This window comes from Calliphora vicina, chromosome 2 (assembly GCF_958450345.1).
Source record: "Calliphora vicina chromosome 2, idCalVici1.1, whole genome shotgun sequence".
NCBI lineage: Eukaryota > Metazoa > Arthropoda > Insecta > Diptera > Calliphoridae > Calliphora > Calliphora vicina.
The window spans coordinates 129,485,455-129,505,217 of NC_088781.1; the positions used below are offsets into that span (position 1 = coordinate 129,485,455).

The following is a 19,763-nucleotide window of genomic DNA, read 5'->3' on the forward strand; positions in this document are numbered from 1 at the left end:
AAGTAACCGGTTAACCGGTTTTTTTGAAGACAAAAAACCGAAACCTTTTAACCGTTTTTTTTAAAACAGAAAAATGAAAAACGTTTTTTTCAAAACCACACTTTTTCGGTTAAACCGGTTTTTTAAATTTGGCGGTTTTTTGGACACTCTATCTACAACATTTATGAAAACAAGTAAGAGAGCTGTATCCGACTGTGCTGAATCTTACATACCCTTCACCAAATTATACTTAAAAATATTTTTATTTAAACAACAACATTTTTTTAAATTGTTTTTAAAAATTTTAAAAATTTTTTAAAATTTTTTTTTTAAAACTGAATTTTAGACAAAAAAATGTTATTGATGAAAAACAAAATTCGGGTTAAAAAATATTTTTCCCGATTTTGACCCATTGTATGTCCAACTTACTATATATAGCCTTATCGTTGCAATGGACTTTGAAATATCTTTGGAATATATTAATGACTTAGTAATCCAGATATAGATTAAAAATAGGTTGTCCCGGTTTTTTCTTATATCTCAGCCATTTGTGGGCCGAGCCGGAAGAATTCCCGATGTATTGATGTATGAATCATATATGTAAGTTATTTGGGGGCTACGGAAAGTTTATTTCAACATACAGACGGACATGGCTATATCGACTTCGCTATCTATAACGATCCAGAATATATAATATACTTTGTGGGTCGCAAATGAAAAATGTAGAAATTACAAACGGAATGACAAACTTATATATACCCTTACCACTCATGGCGAAGGGTATACAAATAATTTATTATACCTCAATTCATAAATTGACAAAAAAGCCTAAAAACCGGTTATTCGAATCGGTATTTGATAGAAAAAACCGAAAACCGGTTTTTAAAAATTACGCTTTTTTGAATTATTCGAAAACCGGTTTTTAGAATATGTCGAATATTTGACAACTCTATGTCTGCTAAATTTTAGTTGGGATGTCAAAAATTAATCGTATCATTCCATTGGCAATAAATCACAAATAATCGTTTAAGAAGGAAGCTTCTCGAAATTCCCCGAAAATGTCTAAGAAAAAATATTCCCAGGTAAATTTTTCCCAATTAGGAACCATTATTTAAGCGCATTTCGTCATCGAAGGACCAATTCATACTAAATAAAAATTGTTCGTTTTAAGCGAATTCTATCGTTTATTCATTGGATTAATTAAGATGACGATTTAATTTTGAAATGTATGAAATTGTTTTGTTGTTTTCACATTCCTTAAATTGTTGATGTCTATTTATTAAATAAAAAAAACATAAAATTAAATTTTTTTATATCAAATATTGTATATTTTTCATTTTCCGAAAATTTTTGGAATTTTATGACGTTTTTCTTTATTATGGTAATTAATTTCAAAGTGTCCATAAGTATGCTTTTTTTTGCTTGTTGTTTAGGTTAATGTGTTTTGAACTTTTATTTATTTTGAAAATGTTATCAAAATTTGTGGCTACATATTATATTATTTTTAGCACATAAACAGGGAAATGAATATTCTGGAATTAATTAAATAAATACTATATACAGGAATTTAAATAAATAGTTTGTTTTGCTTATAAATATTTAAAAAGGGGTGTTAATTTAAAACAAAACAATTAAGAAAGTATTATTGGTCAAGTCCGACCATATAAGTGAGCAACAAGTTTTTTCTTTTATAATTTCAATAATTTATAGTGACTGATTTTCGGGAGTGGGCCTTATATGAGAGCCATGAGATCGGTTCATATTATTATAGCCTTCACCTTCGTGAGAAGGGTATATATAAGTTTGTCATTCCGTTTGTAATTTCTACATTTTTCATTTCCGACCCTATAAAGTATATATATTCTGGATCCTTATAGATAGCGGAGTCGATTAAGCCATGTCCGTCTGTCTGTCTGTTGAAATCAATTTTCTGAAGACCCCAGATATCTTCGGGATCCAAATCTTCAATAATTCAGTCAGACATGCTTTCGAGAATTTTTGCTATTTAAAATCAGCAAAATCGGTCCACAAATGGCTGAGATATGAGGAAAAAACCAAGACAACCTCGAATTTTGACCTATATCTGGATTACTAAAACATTAATATAGACAATATGGATATCTAATGATAGATATGTCAAAGACATTTGCAACGACGTATATAAGACCATAGTAAGTTGGTCATACACTGGGTCAAAATCGGAAAAAAAAATTTTAACCCGAATTTTTTTATTTCCAAAAAAAAATTAAACAAAAATTTTTTTTTTTAAAATTTAAAAAAAAAAAAATTTAATTTAAAAAAAAATTTAATTTAAAAAAAAAAAATTTAAATTTAAAAAAATTTAAAATAAAAATCGAAAAAAAAATTTTTTCCAAAAAATGAAAAAAACAACTGTAAAAAAAATTAAATTTTGTTTACCTAAAAATATTTAAAATTTTGAAGTATAATTTGGTGAAGGGTATTAAGATTCGGCACAGCCCCTTTTTTTAAAAAAAAAAAAACAAACACAAACTGCGAAGCGTTTTGCTTATCTGCAGAAACACCCAGAGTCTCTGGCAGGAATCGAACCCGCAACCCTTGGATTGATAGTCCAGCACACTACCGTCTAGTCTATCGGGGCACCCAAAAAAAATTTTGAATTCGTATTGAATTCCTGTTGTATTCTATGGATACCAACATTTTTAAGAGATTTATGCTCGTTAAAGTGATTTTCGTAAGTAGGCCTTATATGGAAACTATGACTAATCATGGACCGATCATTATAAAATTAGGTGATATGACTTCCTTCCGTACATATAAAACTTATTTGGAGAGACATTTCTGTAGATACCTATATTAATTAAACATTTATGACCGATTAAGTCCTATTTCGGTAGCACATTTGTATGGGGACTTGATGAAAAAAATGGACCGATTTCAGCCAGATTAAATAGACTTCGTCCTCGGAACGAAAAAAAATGTATTTGCTCGAAATATCAAACCCACAAAAGTATCTAACTATCTTTTGCACAAAATTATTTCTAAGTACTCTGAAATTGTATTGTAAAGTATGGTGAAAATCGGGCAGCATTTGTCTGTAGTGCCCTTACAAGGTCCCCCTCGGAAAATGACTTGAACAATGAGAATCGTCTTGTAATAATTAATATCGTGCAGAAATTGGTCATATACAAGTTTTATATGAACCTAAATTTGTCTACCAACTTTTGGGAGGATAGGTCCATAATTGACCCCCATATAACCCATATTTTATTGTCACATATTGTTGGAAGGTATTCAAGATTCAGCACAGCCGAATATAGCACTCCTTTTTTTATTTTTTGACCTGTGTAATTATATAATAGATTTTAGATATTCTGCTATAAATTACTATTGAAAAAACTAAGAAAAAAACAAGTAAGAGAGCTATATTCGGCTGTGCCGAATCTTATATACCCTTCACCAAATTATACTTCAAAATTTTAAATATTTTTAGGTAAACAAAATTAAATTTTTTTCCAGTTGTTTTTTTCATTTTTTTGAAAAAAAATTTTTCGATTGTTATTTTAATATTTTTTTTTTAAATTTTAAATTTTAAAAATTTTTTTTTTGTCTTTTCAATTTTTTTTGTGAAAAAAAAATTCGGGTTAAAATTTTTTTTTTTCGATTTTGACCCATTGTAGGTCCATCTTACTATGGTCTTATATACGTCGTTGCAAATGTCTTTGAAATATCTATATTGTCTATAGTAATCCAGATATAGGTCAAAAATAGGTCAAAATTCGAGGTTGTCTTGGTTTTTTCCTCATATCTCAGCCATTTGTGGACCGATTTTGCTGATTTTAAATAGCAAAATTCTCGAAAGCATGTATGACAGAATTATTGAAGATTTGGATCCCGAAGATATCTGGGGTCTTCAGAAAATTTATTTCAACAGACAGACGGACATGGCTTAATCGACTCCGCTATCTATAAGGATCCAGAATATATATACTTTATAGGGTCGGAAATGAAAAATGTAGAAATTACAAACGGAATGACAAACTTATATATACCCTTCTCACGAAGGTGAAGGGTATAAAAACTACTTCAGCTGAAATCAGCATAAATTGGAGCAGATTTATTTATTTGATAAATAGCACAGGGTGTTTCACATAATAACAATAATATGCTGTCATATGCTGACATACATACATCATTTTCTAAAATCAATCAATTATTATTTATCGCAAAAAAGCGTTCATTTTTTTTTTTGCTCTTATTGATAACACGTTCTCATTGATAAAGAAAACTAAAGCTAAAACAGTTCAAGGGTTAATAAACTTTCAAACTAAATGTTTTAAAAAATTTTCAATACTAAATCTTGTCAAGCTCTAAATAAGCAAATAGAGAAATACCAATCCACTATTGTTATTAAATATTTATAAAGAAAATATATTTTTTTTTTATTAATTTGAAATCACATTCACATGATTTTTTGTTGTTTAAAGAAAAATTATGACATTCTTTTTATATATATATTTTTTTTCCAAATATTAACACAAGTATTAAGCTTTTTGTTCGTTTAATTTTGAAATAAAAAACAACAAACACATTTCACATTTATTTTAAATATAACCAGCGATAAGATAATACAAATGCACTAAAAGAAAAAGGCCGTGTGGTTTATAAATTAAAACAAATATTTACAATAAGTTCCAGAATTATACTTATTTATTTAGTTGTTTAAATTTCTTACAATTTCTTTTGTTTTTTTAAAGAAAATTTCTAATTTTTAAGAAATTTTCTTTATTTACATTTAAGCATTTTGAGGTTTTTGGTTTTGCTAACAACACTGGTTAAAGATTTTCATTTTTTTTAATTTTGTAAAAAATTATTTTTCACTATTTTATTTTTATTTTTCACAATTTATTAGAATTTTTATATATGTATTTAAAATATTTAATATTTTTCTCATAAAATATTGTATTTTTGTAATAATATTTTTTATTTTCTTGTGAGCATCAATCGATTTCTATGCGTGCGTATGTTACTTTTAAATCGTTCCGTGTTAGACTAGTTGTCTGTTTAGCTTTGTATTAACTGCGAGAGCATTAATGTAAACTGTATGTAGAGATACCAGACAAATGTTCATGGCTTTATCCCACAATTAAAAGTAAAAATCCCCAAATAATTCAGAAATACTTTTTAATATTTCTATGGTCAAATTAGAACCAGTTCAACCATTTGAGGGGAGGAGGGTGGTAAATAAATTAAAATTCGATATAGATGTCGTAAAGAAGTGGCCACTTAAAATCCGGACGGATTAAAACGAGCATAATTTTTAAATGAAACAACGTATGTTAACATTGTATACATGAAATTAAAGGTAAATTATAAGCTTTAAAAAAAATATAACTGCAGGTTTATGTGTGTTTATTTCGAATACATTTTCTGGCCTTTCTTTTTATACCTCCTATTAATAGCTGCACAACATTACTTCCCACTTCTACCGTTATTCCAGCATATTTATTCCACTTTGTTCTCATCAAAATCTGGTTATTTACTGTACCTGCACTCTTTTTCAATTTACGTTTAACAATTCTCCAATATATCTCGATTGGACGAAGATTTGGGCAATTTGTTTAATTGATGTGTTTTGCTATAACATAAATATTATTCTCATTATACCACTTCATAGTTGTATTTGAGTAATGACAACTTGTCATTGAGTAATGACAACTTGACTAAAACTTTGTATCAGATGTGTGATGTCTTATAAATGACAACAATCGCTTTTCCAAACTATCTTTTTATATATAATTCTGAAAATTCTTTAAAAACATTTCTGAAAATCTTGACTCTTCTAACATCAGCTGCGGATTGCCTGCCAAATTAATATTTTTGTTCAATTTTACGTATTCATATTTAAAGACCACACAATCTCGAGCTGCCGAGATGTAAAATTTCTGACCTGATATCTGCCAAAAATCAGATTTTGGGTTTCTTTTAACACGACAAAGTCGGATTTTCTAGATATTTGTGCACAATTTTATCACTAGCTTCTTTTTCCATTGTGTCTACACTTTTTCAAACTAAACATAATGACTTGCAATTCATTGTAGAAAAGCGGTAGATTTGTTGTTAAAAACATATGTAAATCTTTTTCCATTTTGATAACTGGGAGCTTTGTTATGATTACTACAGTGCGTACGGATTTTAAGTGGCCACTTCTTTATAGACATGTTTGTTTATCCTTCTGTATGTTGAAATCAACTTTCCGTAGCCCTCAAATAACTTACATACATGATTCATATTGCTATTTCAAATCGAGAAAATCGGATCGCAAATGGCTGAGATATAAGGAAAAACCCGGAACAATCTCGTCATTAATATAGACAATATGGATATCTAACAAGTAAGATATTCGGCTGTGCCGAATCTAATATACCCTTCACCAAATTATACTTCAAAATAAAAATTTTAAATATTTTTAGGTAAAAAAAAAATATTTTTTTTGCAGTTTTTTCATTTTTTGGAAAAAAAAATTTTGAAATTGTTTTTTTAAAATTTTTATTTTTTTAATTTTTTTTTTAAATTTTAAATTTTATTTTTGTTTTTTTTTAAATTTTTTTTTAATATCGGGTTAAAAAATATTTTTCCGATTTTGACCCATTGTAGGTCCAACTTACTATGGTCTTATATACGTCATTGCAAAGGTCTTTGAAATATCTATCATTAGATATCCATATTGTTATATTAATGACTTAGTAATCCATATATAGGTCAAAAATAAGTAAAAAATCGAGGTTGTCCTGCTTTTTTCCTCATATCTCAGCCATTTGTGGACCGATTTTGCTGATTTTAAATAGCAAACTTCTCGAAAGCATGTCTGACAGAATTATTGAGGATTTGGATCCCGAAGAAATCTGGGGTCTTAAAAAAATTGATTTCAACAGACAGACGGACATGGCTTAATCGACTCCGCTATCTATATGGATCCAGAATATATATACTTTATAGGAAATGAAAAATGTAGAAATTACAAACGGAATGACAAACTTATATATACCCTTCTCACGAAGGCGAAGGGTATAATAATATATATTACAAAGTCCATTGCAACGATGTATATAAGGCTATAGTAATTTGGACCTATAATGGGTCAAAATCGGGAAAAATATTTTTCAACCCGATTTTTTTTTACCAAAAAAATTTTTTTCTTCATTTTTTTTTCATTAATAATTTAAAAAAAAAAAATTTAAAAAGAAATTGGAAAAAAAATTTTAAAAAACAATACGGAAATTTTTTTTTTTAATTTTCAAAAATTATTTTGAAAAATTTTTTTTTTAATTTTGTTTACTTAAAAATATTTAAAAATTTTATTTTTAAGTATAATTTGGTGAAGGGTATATACGATTAGGCACATCCGAATATAGCTCTGTTACTGGCTTTTACCTAATTAATTTTCTAAAGTATTAAAACTAGGAATAAAATTGAAATCGAATTATTGTCTTCTTAAAAACATCTCGAATGTGTTTTGGTATTTTTTTTTAAATTCGGACTAATAAGAGAACAAAATTTAACGGATTTTTGGTACTTTTTCTAAGCAAATATTTCTTAATTCGGAATTTAAGTTTTAAAGCATTACAGATAGGAATACAATTGAAATCGAATTTTGTAAGTATTTTCATACTTTTCTAAAATTCGATGGATTTTTGGTACTTTTCTAAAACAATATTTTTTAATTATATAGATACTGTGTAAAATTATGTACTTAGGTGCTTTTCTCAAAATTTTGGTCCAGAAAGAGAATTTAAGTATGATTCGAATCGATCGATCTCGGACACACTTTCTGAGTCGGTCGTTATACTTTAAGCAAAAGTATAAAAAACCTACGATTGAAGCTAAAATTGGAGTATAAAAAGACCGACGATTGAAGCTGAAATTGAAGTATAAAAAGACCTACGATTGAAGGCAAAATTGGAGTATAAAAAAAAACTACGATTGAAGCTAAAATTGGAGTATAAAAAGACCTACAATTGAAGCTGAAATTGGAGTATAAAAAAACCTACGATTTAATCCAAAATTGGACAACAGAAAGACCTACGATTGAAGCTAAAATTCGAGTATAAAAAGACCTACGATTGAAGCTAAAATTGGAGTATAAAAATACCTACGATTGAAGCTAAAATTCGAGTATAAAAAGACCTACGATTGAAGCTAAAATTGGAGTATAAAAAGACATACGATTGAAGCTAAAATTGGAGTATAAAAATACCTACGATTGAAGCTAAAATTGGAGTATAAAAATACCTACGATTGAAGCTAAAATTGGATAACAGAAATACCTACGATTGAAGCTAAAATTGGAGTATAAAAAAACCTACGATTGAAGCTAAAATTGGAGTACAAAAGACAATTGAAGCTAAAATTGGAGTATAAATATATCTACGATTAATTCTGAAATTTGTAAATATTACAAAGCTCTTCCAGGCTTTGTGGCACCGAATTCTTATTATAATTTTCTTTTTCAATAAGATCATAATCAACAGAACTTTATTCAATTGGATTAAGATCTCTTAACTATAAGAGCCAATACAAACATTTAATATTGCAGACCTCAAATTGAAATCAAAAATTTGTACAATCCCGCTGTGATCTTAAAAGTTTACCCAATCTGGTAACCATATAATATATCCCAGAGTATTATCAAATAATTCTCTTAATTATTTATTTAAAAAAAACTCTTAAATGTTAACTTAATTATTAATACTATTCAGTAGTATTAAATAATTATTATGAGCAATAAGTCAGTTGCTAGACGACAACATGGTCTGAATGGAATATTAAAAATTAAACAGTATTTAATTGAAATGTTGGTTTTACATGATTCTCAGTTGACAAAACAATTAATTGTAATCGATCTTTTTCAAATTGAGAGAGTAGATTAGAGTAATTGAAGATTTTATAGGACATTAAGTAGCGGAAATGTTAATAATTATTAATATATTGAATTAATATTACAAATGTAAGAAACGTGTTTAAAATTGTTTTGAAAATTTTTAAACAAAACATATTCAGATTCAGATAGATATATGAATAGAATAAAATATCGATTTATTTCTCAACTTATTTTTACTCTCTGTTATAAGAAGAGGATTATTTGATAAATGTTTAATGTTGATTTATAACTTAAATAACACATCTATTTGAAGTCGCTAATCACTTTCACTTTAATCATAAGAATTTTTTGAAATATTCTGGAATAAATAGTAAATAAGCAATCAGATACTTTCCTTAAGAGCAAGGAAATTTTATGAAAGTTCTCTTAATATGCTCTATAGTATTTATATAAAAAATTTTAAAAAACTGAAATATGCTAAAGATAAGAAGACATTTAAGACTGTTTAATACGAGTATCTTGAACCTTTTCTTTCGATGATTTTCGCCAATCAACTCGTATTGACGATAATCAACTAAACCAATGAAACAGTTTATTGAAAGAAAAATAGTTTTTTGGTGAAAATTGGTTTTTTGATTTGAGAAACCTTTGGAAATTTGATTAAAACCGATAGGGAAGTATCAATAGACATATATAATTTATAGCGTCGTAAATGAATATTGTGATTTGAAATATGATTTAGAGTTAAGTCCTGGTTTGGAACCAAATAACATCATCCGTGGGGCAGCTGCTCATAAAGCAGCTCTCTTGGGTCCACCCAAAAATGAAATCATTGTGATATCCAAGAAGTGGACGGCAATTCCTCAAAACGTTTTGTTTCTAAGATATATTTGCGAATGCTGCTCCAGGCACGAGAGAAAAAGGACGCCAATATTACACTTCTTCATATTGACCAAAGCCGGACATTGACAGAATATGTGAGACACCTCTCTTCCTCATTATGAGATATGCTACAGTAGTCGTTGAACACATCTCATAGTATGCGTTCCAGTATTCTGTAATAATTGATGCAATTAACCTTATCTGTTCCTGAAGCAATTCATTAGACCAAATGGTCTGTGCAAGACAAAACAGTTCCAATACCAGGATAGGAGTCAATTGCCTCATCATGCACCATCGCATCCCACCTGGTGAAATCATCAGCCAATGATTGACAATTGTTACAGCTGCTACAGTACTCGTTGAACGCATTTCATAGCATTCGTTCCAGTATTCTGTAATAATTGATACAATTAACCTTATCTGCTCCTGAAGCAATTCAGCTTTATAAACAGTCCAGATCGATCTCGCAGTAGCACAAGTGGATTCATTGGACCAAATGGTCTGTGCAAGAGTAAACAGTTCCTGCTGGACAATCATTTTGCAGTTCATTATAGGAATACCAGGATAGGAGTCAATCGCCTTATCATCCATCTTCGCTCCCCTCCTAAGGAAAAGAACGAAACGCTGGAACTCTACAGCCTGCAGGAAGACCAACGTTCCAACCCAAACCTAAAGAGAACTAACCTCGTATTGCTGGCTCGTACTGGTCTATACAACAATACGATCTGTAGGATGGAGATATAACGCTGGAACTCTACAATCAGCAGAGCCACCGACATTCTATTTGGAAACACACACCTAAAGAGAAGAGTAAGGAAAACCATTTGTAAATCGTCTGAGGAAGAGTATGAAACGCTGGAACTCTACAGCCTGCATAACGACAAACGTTCTTTGGCTAAACCCAAACCTAAAGAGAAAAAACCTTGTATTGCTGGCTGGTATTGGTCTATACAACTATACGATCTGTAAAGCGTGTGAGGATGGGAATATGATCTGTAGAGCGTGTGAGGAAGAGGACGAAATGCAGAACGATCAACGTTCTATGGTTAAACCCAAACCTCAAGGGAACCAACCTCGTATTGGTCTGTACATCAATACGATCGAGCGTGTGAGAATGGAGACATAACGCTGGAACTGGAGAAACGCAAACAAAGAGAACAAAGAGGGATCGGAACCTAAATAGGCCAATCCAAGATCATGTGTGGATACCATAACCCTGTAAAATGTCACAACCAACTACGGTGAAACCCAAACCTAAAGAAGACTATTTAATGTGGTAACCGGACATACATATTTGAAGGCTCATTGGTTTCTTCGTCAATATGATCTGTAGAGAGTATGAGGAAGAGCACGAAACGCTGGAATATTACTTGTGCCAATGTCCTGCATATATTCGTATTTAAATAGAAAACTTGTATCACTAAGAAAAGAATTTTTCGGTATGTTGTGGGTATTTTTACATACAATAATTTGATTAGCTTATAACTTTTCTGCAAACATTTTAATTAAACCAATATCATTTCCCATAGTGCCGAGTATAAATATATAAAGAAAACAATGTGGAAATCAAACAACTGTTTTGAGGTTAATGTAATAAATACAAATACCGATAAGAGGTTATCAGTCATAACAAAACCACTTTGGGGTAAAACAAACTTAAAAACTGCTACAGCAACAACATATTGTAAACAAACAAACGGTTCTTTAACAAATCACTACAACGATTATTTTATAGGGTTTTTGACTTTTGCGTAACTTTAAAACAACAAAAAAAAGTTACAAATTAATATTTAAGTATATAAAAAAAGCAACATCTGTAGTGTGTTTACTTCCCAGCTTGCTATAGTATGCCTGCTACTGCAGGCATAAGTTTGCTTGCTATATTATACACATCTTTGGATTAATTTCAAATAAGATCAGAACTCACTAATAGTGTACGTAAGAATCTATTCCGAAAACCCTTTCATTTCACATTTTCTACAAGTTTCAATTATCCATTGTATCCATTTTTTCTGGAATTTCGTTCTCTTTTTTAAATAAGAACGAAAAAGCTTCGAGTTAATTGAAACTGGTTTCAGGCCTACTCACCAGAATTTACAAGCCTTATTAAGGTATCAATCTATTCATGATGAAATGTCAAAACAAACTTAACGTAAATCACGTGACAGCAAACAAAATGGCTGACACTGAAAACCGTGGTGGTACCGGCTTAAAGTTCTAAGACTTTAAAAACTCACTCATGATATGTTTTACCATAGTAAAAAGAAGACAAAGAAGAAGCTCAAAAGTAAGGAGACACAACTTATAAAAGATCCCATTGCTAGAAATGAACTGATTATTTAGCAACAACAGACTTCTTTAGCCGATCAGCTGTATTTTGTTAATAAAACTTGATTTCAATTGTCATACTCTGTTTTATGGTTTCTAAATTATTTATAGCATTCATATCTGGCTTTATCTTTACGCACCAAATAGTCAGTGCTCTAGGCTACCAGAAGAGATGGGAGAAGTTTTTAGTACTGGAAATTTATATCTTCTTTGTTTTCTGTCTATAATAAAGTTCTCCTGATTGAGTTTAAATACATTATAAACTTTTGGAATGTAATTTTATGATTCTTTGATCAATTTTTTTTAAAATTAAAAAGGTTTTTGTTTACAAATATACCCTGTTTTGTTCAAAGAAGTATGGCCCGTCCACACAGCTTGAAGAAACTGCACACCACACTGAGACGCAATTCCTTCCCATGCAGTATTTCTGAGTAGGAACCACTCCATATGCGAAAATTTTGTTTGTTTACGTTGCCGTTCAGTTCAAAATTAACCTCATCAGACATGAAACGACAATTCTGTTTTCTTTTGGTAGCGGCTTTCATCAGCTTTAAATATTATACCAGGGACTTTATTTAGCTTTTATTTAGAATTTAAATTTATTCAAAGTATTGACGGATACTCTATTCCAAAGTGAAGCGTATCCAAGAGAGAGAGAGCGTTCTGCATCGATCGAAAGAAATAGTAGTGGGACGGGGCACGGTCTGGACTATAAAGCGGATTAGGCAAAACTTCCCAACGGATTAGGCAAAACTTCATTCTAAATACTTTTTAACAGGTAGGGTTTCATGTCTGGCCGCGAATCAGTTGAGTTCGGTACAGGTTCCATGTGATATTTTGGTCAGATTTCAGCAGCTCATAATAGATAGGAACCCTCTGCTCCCACCAAATACAGAGAATTACCTTTGCGCCATGGATATTTGGCTGGTTGCCCGGGCTTCACATTCGATCTCTTACGCTTCGGCTTATCGTAATGCATCCATTTCATCACAAGTAATGATTCGGTGCTAAAATGATTTTCGTCTTTCAAGGTCTCTTGGCTTCAATTCGTATGGTACCCAATTTCCGTACTTTTGGATGAATCCTGCGACTTGCAAACGTTTTGAATTTGCTTATTGAGTAGCTCCCAATAATTTTGCAGGCTCTTGTTGAGTTTTACAATAATCTGCATGGAGTAATACCTCCAATTCTTGGTCTTCAAACTTTTCTTGGCGATATTTGTACTCCGTATCAGAATCACCACTTCTGAAACGCACAAACCATCTCTCGCACGTTGAAACCAATGAAACACTCACCATAAGCATTGGTGAGCAATCTGTGTGCTTCAGAGGAACTTTTTTCAAATTATAGAAGAAAACTTCCATTTTCGAAGCAAAAAAAAACTTTTAATAGTGATGAATTTATGAACCTTTTCCGGAAACCCTTCCATTATGGTTTTTATAGTCTTTCTGTCACTTTGTTCGAAAAGGTAGTCCATCTTCGTTTAAAATCTACCACACTTTTGGACACCTTTTTGGTGCTCATCAAATTCAGATATTTGATTGTTTGGCCAACTTTTTGTAGGACCAAGTTGGGTTTGGTTGAAAATATTTAATAATTTTAGTGCGCACTCTTTTCTCGTCACTCATTTGACATTAAACATAAGAACTGACATGCTTTTCAAAGGTAACTTGAGCAAAACAAAAATCAAATAATATTTGGGTTACAAAATTTAAGGAAAAACGTGTATTAAGGTTTATTCGTTCTCACTTCTTATAAGTTAATTAAAACAAAAACAGCGTTCCAAAGATACGTAAATCCCGTATTTTTAAGTCATACAACCAATAATAACAAAGATAAGGGGTATTTTTAAAATTTGTTCAGAAAAAATATTGTTTTTCTTAAAATATGATGAATTCTTGATTTTTGAAAAATGTTTAAGCTTTTAAGATCTTTATCATATTGAATTGTATTAAAATCCTATTGTAGTACATCTAAAATTCGTTGTAAACCATTACTTATTAAATAATTTTCACTTGTGTTTATTTTAATTGCTGTACGACATATGGGCAATTCCATATCATCGTACGTGACATTTGTACGCCTATAAAGTGGAATAGATTTTGCAAAAATAAGAGTATCTGAAAAATAATTTGGTCTTTATGTTCCATTCAGAGGGTACTATATTTTAAAATAATAAAAAGTACTTTCGATATATTGTTATCCAAAATATTGAGCGAAGTACGGGTATATCGTACGTGACATAAAACGGAACTCATTTTGAGGTACATGTAGAAATATGCGAAAATATTCGAATGGTGAGAGGCGTTATGTTTTCTTTTAATTTCTTACACTAAACGAAATATTTTTGCTTACAATCCATCATATTTAAATAAAAACCACCTTTGGATGATTTTATAATGAATAAAATTTAATATCATACGTGACATACCGCACGTGACAGATTTTTCTCTTATAATAATAGTATACAAAAACTAAAAAATTAATAGAAAATATACATTCGGTTTCAATGAACAATTTGACAATAGCAAAAAAACAATCAAAGTCAAATTCATTTCATACTAGAAACTAATTGGGTGCCTAGTTTTCGCCGCAATTTTAGCCTAAAACATACCTAAAACATTAAAAAATAATATAATCAGTTTAATCTATTATTTTTGTCTTTAAAATGTTGTAATATGATCTAAATACTTTCACATAGCAACATTTTATAATTTTCTTCTATTCAAATCATCTTGAAGAAAAGTTTCAAGTTTTTTTTTGTTTTTTTCAGTCGTGGTAGCGATTCTCGTGGAATTGCCCATATGTAGAATGATAATTGACCTCATTTTTCTTAAATTTAAATACAGAATACAACACGTTTGAAACGTAAAAATTTGGAAATATAATTTCTGATGCAAAAACGAAAAAAATATAAGACCAAACATTTAGAAAAATTGCAGCACATATAAAAATAAATAAACAAACAAACAATTTTAACGAATAGAAGAAAATGTCATACAATAAAAATAACTTATAATTTTTAATAAACAAATTCTAGAAAATTTAACAAAACATGCAGTTATAAAAATAAACATGCTCTGGATATTTTTTAAAAAAACTAAACAAAATTACTAACAATTCAAAGAATTTTGAAATTTCAAATGTACTCACAAAATTATTGTTTTCTATCAAAGAGGTGGTTGTACTGAAGAAAACATTTAAAACACCTTTGCCTGTAGAATTATCTTCGGTAATTGACTATTATAACACCATTTGAATATAGATATTTCAAATTTTGTTTCAAATTAAATAGAAACAATGTTTAAATTGAATAAAAAATGTAAAACAAACAAAAATATATCATTTGACACGCAACACTGTTTTTGTATAAATTTTATAAACAATTTGTTCGTTTAAGACATTAATTTATTCATAAAATGGTATTTAATATTTAATAAATATAAACTTTCTGTCTGCAATGGTCACACATGTATAATCTTCAATTTGTTTTTTAGTTTTTTTTTTAAGAATTTAAAATATTAATAGTTTTTATTATATGTTTGCTGTTCACCATTGTATTAACCTAGAGAAAAGAGAAACCTTTTAAATGTCTACATGAGGAACTTAAACAAATTTTGTAATAAAATATTTACAATTAACAGAATAGAAAATTATTTTAAAGAATATAATACTAAATAAAATACGAAAAACTTAACAAATATTTATGTGCTAATTATGAATGGGTACATTACATTCTCTCTAGTTCAGCCTATAAGTAGGCTTTAGAGGATTAAAAACACAAACAAAAAATAGCGGGTTGGTTCAAAGAAAATATAATTTCATATGATGTAATCCTTGTTACTGCCCAGTAGTCAATGTATCCCTTATAAACAGTAATTGTCACTAATGTCTGATCACTTGATTGACCCCAATTTATATATTTTGGATCTTTTGACATGTATATGCTCTTTGTAGCGCAGACATAAGACAATTGTTTACTTTATACATCCCAGGTAATCTAGCGTGAAGACAATTGCCACTTAAGTGTCTCTAAGTAATCTAGAATGTAGTCACTTTATACGATTGGTTAGTAATTCGTACAAACTGGTTTTCTAAAAATGATGTTGATATAATTCTCATGCTGTTCGCTTTCTTTTTGCTTAAGTAAACTTACATACCATGTAACCTAACGTGAAGTCAATTGTCTCTTTAGTGTCTCTAAGTATCCTAGAGAGCAGTCACTTTAAACGTTTATTTTCTACACTTTGGAAAGTAGTTTTATTAGTCACCAGAAGTAATCTATTGGAGAGTTGTCGGAGGAAGGTTTGTTCACAAGCAATCGGTTATTGGACTTTCTAGGAGATACCATTTGAACTGCTTATTTGAGGCCAATTAGCACCGGTACGTGTTAAAATAACTAGTTATGTAGCTGATCAAGTAACCAGTAATCTAGCTATGTAACCGGTATGAGAATCCAATGTCATTCAATCTACCAGTTATTGGACAGTCTCATTGTTATCCAAAAGGGATTCCCGCCTGTTTAGGACAAGGACATGTTAAAATAACTAGTCAAGTAGTTAGCTATGTCACCCGTTGCCGCCCTAAATGTTAGGAAAAATCACTAGCTCGTGATAGTCTCCTAGAACTGCTGGGTGTATTTGTTTCAAAACGTTCACAACATTTATGTTCCACTATTGCAACATGTGACAATATGTAGCAGTAACCTGTCAACTTATTCATCTATGTTTGGGTCAATTACAACTTTACTTTTCCTATGTTTTTTATTTGGGGCTCAATTGTAGTCCAGAGTCGCCAACATTAATTTTATTGTTTTACTTTTCAGCCTTCAGTCTTGTTATTCAGTCCCTTATAAATAATAATAAGTCGGAGAGAGGGAAATATTACCAAAGAAAGAGTAAAACAGTTCTGTTTGCTGAGCAAATACTGTTAATTTTTTGTTTTATTTTTAGAATTAATTACCTAATTGAACCCATGTTATTTATTTTGGAAAGAATTTGCACCAGCATCAATTGCCACTCCACTGTCCCTTTGTCGATCACAGAGGGGCCAGTTTGACCATAAACAAAAATAAGTAAAATATAGCTATGTTCGGCTGTGCTGAATATTATATACCCTCCACAAACTTCTCGAAAGCATGTCTGACAGAAGATTGAAGATTTGGATACCGAAGATAAATGGGGTCTTCAGAAAATTGATTTCAACAGACGGACAGAATGACAAACTTATATATACCCTTCTCACGAAGGTGAAGGGTATAAAAATAGGCAAAAAATCTGCTTTTTTCCTCATATCTCAGCCATTTGTGTATCGATTTTCTCGATATTAAGTAGCAACCGAACCGGGTCTATAGCGGATATATTGATTAGGAATTAGTTACTAGATGGACCCCAAATTGTCTATTTTGAAAAGAATTTACTCTTTACTATTCATTAATATCTCAGATAGTATTTAATTATAGTGATTTTATTATTTGCATTTCGGACTGTCTACTAGACCGGTCCCAATTTATCTAAGGTAGGGTCTTTAGACACTTTAGGGATGACAAAGAAAAATAAGCCAGAGAGAGGTAGAGATTAACAAAGAAAGAGTAAAACAGTTTTGTGAATTCACTGGAAGTTAATCCTAATTTCAAGTCAAAAATCGAGGTTGTCCTGGTTTTTTCTCATATCTCAGCCGTTTGTTGACCGATTTTGCTGATTTTAAATAGGAAACTTCTCTAAAGCATGTCTGACAGAATTATTGAAGATTTGGATACCGAAGATATCTGGGGTCTTCAGAAAATGTATTTCAACAGACAGACAGACGGACGGACATGGCTTAATCGACTCTGCTATCTATAAGGGTCCAGAATATATATACTTTATAGGGTCGGAAAATTATATTGTGGAAATTACAAACGTAATGACAAACGTATATTTACCCTTCTCACGAAGGTAAAGAAAGGGTATAAAAATAATTTGGAAGGTCTTTATTTTTTTTATTTTAAATATCCCGAAACTGGTGTAGAAAAGAAAATTTTCAATTTTTCAGAAACTAAAACTAAACATCCACAAAAAGCAACATTTCCTTTTATTGGTAAACATTAAAAATTTTTATTTGCGCCATTATTTTATGGGAAAACTTTTCTTAAATAAACATCTGGTTATACGTATGTAATTATTTCAATATCAAAGTCAGCAAAAACTATAGACCGCCTAAATCTATGGCAGAATATCAAATCAATTTGAATACAGTGTAAACAAATCGTGTAATCAAAAGTCGTTGAAACTATTAATTTAACAGGTGATGTATACAAAGAAAACTTATAACAGAATATCAGATAAATTTAAGCAAATAAAACAAAATAATAAAAAATTTATTGAAAATAATAATAATAATAAAAAAACTATGAATAGATTTCGGTTGTTATCTTTAGATTGATGACGTGTAAATTGACCTTTGTTACAAAGATGACGTTATTTTGTTTGTTTCCCCCAACAAAATAACTTCCACTACAAATATTCTGTAATAATTGTATTGTCTAGTAAGTAAAAATAATACACTCTAATTATTTCATTAAATAAAGTGTCAACTTGTTAATGTCTGATTGAATAGAATTAAATTAATTAGAAGCAATGAGTTAATATGCCTATTTTCTTAATATAGAAAATATAAAGGGTCTTCCAATAGGGATTTCGGACATTGATAGTTGATAACGGCCATATTGTTAAAAGCTACATATGTCCAATTGTCTGTCATTTATACAGTTGGTTTTCTCAAATCACCATAGATTATAAAATTGGGCTTTGCTTCGAAAAATCATATTCAGTGATGAGACCGATTTACCATTCCACATGAGAGCCAAGGTTTATTAGAGGTTTACAAGACGAGCGCTATAGATCGATGATTTTCAAATTATTTTGGTCGGAATTGAATGATATGAACACCAACGACATGTGATTTCAACAGGACGGAGCTGCGTGTCACACAGCTCGTGCCACATTGCACATTCTGCACGAGCGATTTGAGGGCATGGTCATCCCATGTGGAGGTGATGTGAACTGGCCACCGATATCGTGCGATTTGACCCCGTTATACTTTTTCTTTTGGGGTTTTCTTAAGTCGCAGGTCTATACGAATAAGCCAAATACCACAGAGGTCCTCAAAGCCAACATAACCCATGTCATTGGTTAAATTCAGCCTGATTTATGAACCAGAAAAATGTGCAACATAATGGCATCGATAGATCTTTCAAACGAATAACACACACTTTGTTTTATTTAAATTTAAAGATAGGAAACGCTTTATGAAATACCCTATATTTATATTTTTATTTACCAATGGAACTAATGCAGGTTAAATCTCATTAGAATTATCCTCGGATCACTCACCCACCTTCGTTACTCTATTGAACCCCCTAGAAATAGTATCCCCGACTGGTCACTCTGCAATATCAAGCACGAAAATAAATTGGTTGAAATATAGAAAATATATTAGCACACACAGTACAGAAAATATATCGCTAAGAACACCAGAAGAGCAGACCTCCTCTACGTAATTCTAGTGGAGGCTGGGCAAGAAACGATACTGAAAAAGGAAACCTGTTTGTTAGTCATCTAAAGAATGTATTTTCCCCAAACGAGTCAAACGACATAATAGAGTTACCACCTACTTTACCCCATATTACTGCAGCTGAACCACTTCGTTTTGAGATTTCAGAGATGGTCAAGGC

General features: G+C 30.4%; 1 protein-coding gene across 3 annotated transcripts in view; it reads right to left on the bottom strand.

Annotated features, from left to right (window-relative positions):
* The window catches only part of LOC135951815 (uncharacterized), a 43,713-nt gene that overhangs the window by 18,724 nt on the left and 5,226 nt on the right, over nucleotides 1-19,763 (bottom strand). Inside the window, exon 1 of one of the 3 annotated variants that reach the window (XM_065501548.1) lies at nucleotides 15,203-15,338. The exons of 1 other annotated variant lie outside the window; for it this stretch is intronic. The gene's annotated coding sequence lies outside the window, so the exon portion shown is untranslated. Of the gene's footprint in view, nucleotides 1-4,693; nucleotides 4,988-15,202; nucleotides 15,339-19,763 lie in introns of those variants that run through there. One more of the 3 variants, XM_065501547.1, reaches the window with a different exon arrangement.